Genomic DNA, 3,228 nt, shown 5'->3' on the forward strand with positions numbered 1-3,228 from the left:
TCTCTATTTCCAGCCCGAGGATTCTCCAGTGCTTTAGATAACTAAACCCTTGGGCTCCTATATCCCTGTTCCTTTCCCCTGCTGGAAGAAGCTGGGAATTTTCCCTCTTCCCATCCAGAGTTCTTGGCTTGTTCAGGCACTCTGTAATTTCCATCTCATGCCTCTTCTTAGGAGTAGACATGCTGAAAAATTGTGTCAGTCAGATTGAGGCCCTAGGAATGACACCCAATATAAGCACTTACCTCCTAGACTCCTCACTTGAGGGACTACCCCTGGATTGCTCCCTGAACATGAGACAGTGTTGAAGGGCCAATTTCATTCTCTATGAATTGTCAGAATTCTGCAAGGAAGGGAGGCACAGGTTCTGACTCCTTATCCACCTCCAACCCCCAATTCAGGAGGAAAAAGGAATGGTCTTTTAGAAAGCTCTTGGCAGCTATGAGCATGCTTCAAAAAAATCCGTGGAAAAATAAAAAGACAACTTAATTTTGATGCAAAAAGATGCACATGAAGGATGTTGTGAAAGCTCATGGAAACTTCATATTGTGAAAAAAAAACTAGACATGAGTTTAAAAGTTGTTTGCACCAAAATCAGTTTATTTTTTAATGCCGGTTTCCATGAACTTTTGTAAATAGCCATAAATCAGCATTTAGAACCCTACTGAACAAATATGCAATGCCTTCCTGATGCCAGCTGGGGGTTAGTACTAGCAAAAGTTGATGAGACTTGACAGTATTGCCTGGTTGCTCTTGCATTGCACAGCAGTCACCACCCCATCCTGCTCAAACCACTCCCCTTCTGGGTTGTGCCCCAACCTCCATTTCCATGTACTGCCTTACCACCCCTCTTCTGTGCAGGGGAAAACCACAACTTCTCCAATTTTGCCACTTAGAAAAAAAACATCAACTAAAATATCAGATATAGTTGCAGGCTGTGTTCCTGTTTTGACCTTTAGTCCATTATAATGTCATAATCACATTACTAGGCTGATACTCCCATCATACATCTGATACAAGGATATGAGAAACTGCCAGAAAAGGGCAAGGAAATGGGCAGTACTTGGGCCATGCAACCGCAAACGCCACTCTGTTTGAATATTGAATTAAGCTCCATCCAAGACACTAGCCATTAAGCCTCCAAACCTAAAGAGATAACCCTGAAACTTTTTTAATAAAAAGATTTATTTATCTACTTGAAGGAGAGAGAGAGAAAGAAGACAGCCAGGATCAGGCCAAAGCCAGAAGCCGAGAACTCCATACGGGTCCTCCAAGTGGGTGACAGGGTCGTAAGCACTTGGGCCATCTTCTGCAGCTTTCTCAGGCACATTAATAAAGAGCTGGATCAGAAATGGAGCAGCTGGGACTCAAACCAGTGCTCTGATATGGGATGCCGGCGTCACAAGTAGCAGCTTAACCCATGAGTACAACTCTCTCCTCAGTTTGGCTACTCTCTTTCCCTAGTGTGAATTTTTGCTTTGCAGTTAAATGCACCTTGTTTTTCTGCTGATTTTTAGCTACTACGTCTCCTTCTTTTGATTGAGACAAGAGCCTAAACTAAGTCTATACCAGGGGTCACCACACAGTTGTATGTTGTAAGGTTCATGGGTTGAATTTTTCAAGACTCCACAGCCTCCAGAAGACTGCTTCTAGGCCTCCCAGGAGCTGATGTGTAAGAAGTGACCGGCAACCATGATGGAAGAGGTGAGAAAAAGAAGATAGGCAGCAAGCAACTGATAGTCTTAGCATGTCATGCTGATAGGTGCAAGGTAATAGGCTTTGCTCAAAGAATCAGTAGTTAGGCCAGAAGGATGGTCTCCTTTTTATGGAATGCTTGCTCAGTTCAGGCCATTAGCGTCTTTATCTCATGGATGATCAGTCACACATTTTCTGAACCTTTTGTTTTTCCTTCCTGAGCCAAAGGCTGTTTAGTGGGGCTCACTCCTTGAAGCAGAAGTGCATCTTGTCGTTCATGCGCTTATGTTCGGGGTTCAGCCGCTTCAGGATCCGGGCCAGCACGCTGACCCTCTGCTCGCTGCTCAGCCCCAACTTCTTGGTCTGGAACTTCTTTAGCAGGTGCTTGGTGGTCACGGGCTTACAGGTCAGGTAGGGGGCACGGCCTCCTCGGTCACTTGCCCGTTCCCGCCGCTGGGCGTGAACTTCCTGGATGGCGGCTGAGGGGTGGCCTTCCCGGAAAGACTGTCCAGCGCTGGGCCGCTGATGCCTTGCTGGCATTGCTCTAGTTTGCCGGCCACAGCACGCAGCGGTACCTAGCCGGCTGTTGCCATGGGAGCTGCCTCTGGAGGGCCTCGGCTCCCTCTTGGGGGTGTTTTCTTGGCTACGAAGAGGGCCGAGGAGGGTTCACTTGTCAGTGTCGCTCTCCTCGCTGCTGTCGTGTGCTTCTTTTCCTGCTGCGTGGGGGCCTTCTCTTCCTCCTCCTCCTCCTTGTCCTCCTCCGGCGGCTTCTCTTCCTGGTTCTCTTCGCTGCACTTGCTCTGCTCATCCACGCCTTTGGGCCCTTCCTTCTGCGGCACTTTGGCCTTGGCCTCCTCCCCAGAGCTGCTCGAGCCGTCGGAAATGTAGTCCACCTCCTGGCCCTCAAAGTGGCCGTCATCACTGTCCTCAAAGGCCTCGTCATCTGAGTCCTTCTTCTTCTTCTTCCTGCCGCCCTTGCTCAGGGGCCCGTTCTTCTTGGCCTTGGGGGCTCTGCTGCCCTCCTCGCCGCTGGCATCGCTGTCGTCCGACGACATCTCCAGGTCGTCCTCCAGGTCGTGGATGCGCAGCTTGCAGGCCTTCTTGTGGCCGCCCTTCTCCTTCTTGCCCTCATCCTCATCCTGGTCCAGGAGCCACAGCTGCTGCATGGTGCTGACGTGGTTGATTGAGTACCTTGTTCCGCCTCTCCCACTCCTCCTCGGCCTCCTGGGCAGTGAGCATGGGGTGGCGAGCCAGCTGCGTGAAGTGCACCAGTTGTGCACGGGGAAGGCCTGGGAGGCCCTATCGGGACACTGCGTGAAGATGTAGGGTTCCTAAAGGGAAACAGTCTTGCCCTGAATCTTTTTTTAAAAGATTTGTTTATTTTAATTGGAATGGTAAATTTACAGAGAGAAGGACAGAGAAAGATCTCCACTGGTTCACTCCCCAAATGGCTGCAGCAGCCTGAGCTGAGACTATCTGAACCCAGCAGCCAGGGGCCTCTTCTGGTTCTCCTATGTGGGTGCATGGTCCCAAGGC

At 49.8% G+C, this 3,228-nt stretch overlaps 1 pseudogene; it reads right to left on the reverse strand.

Annotated features, from left to right (window-relative positions):
• Positions 1-665: 665 nt before the first annotated feature.
• LOC101517082 (general transcription factor IIF subunit 1-like) lies at positions 666-2,946 on the reverse strand (annotated as a pseudogene).
• Between the last annotated feature and the right edge of the window lie 282 nt (positions 2,947-3,228).

Source organism: Ochotona princeps, chromosome X (genome assembly GCF_030435755.1).
Source record: "Ochotona princeps isolate mOchPri1 chromosome X, mOchPri1.hap1, whole genome shotgun sequence".
NCBI lineage: Eukaryota > Metazoa > Chordata > Mammalia > Lagomorpha > Ochotonidae > Ochotona > Ochotona princeps.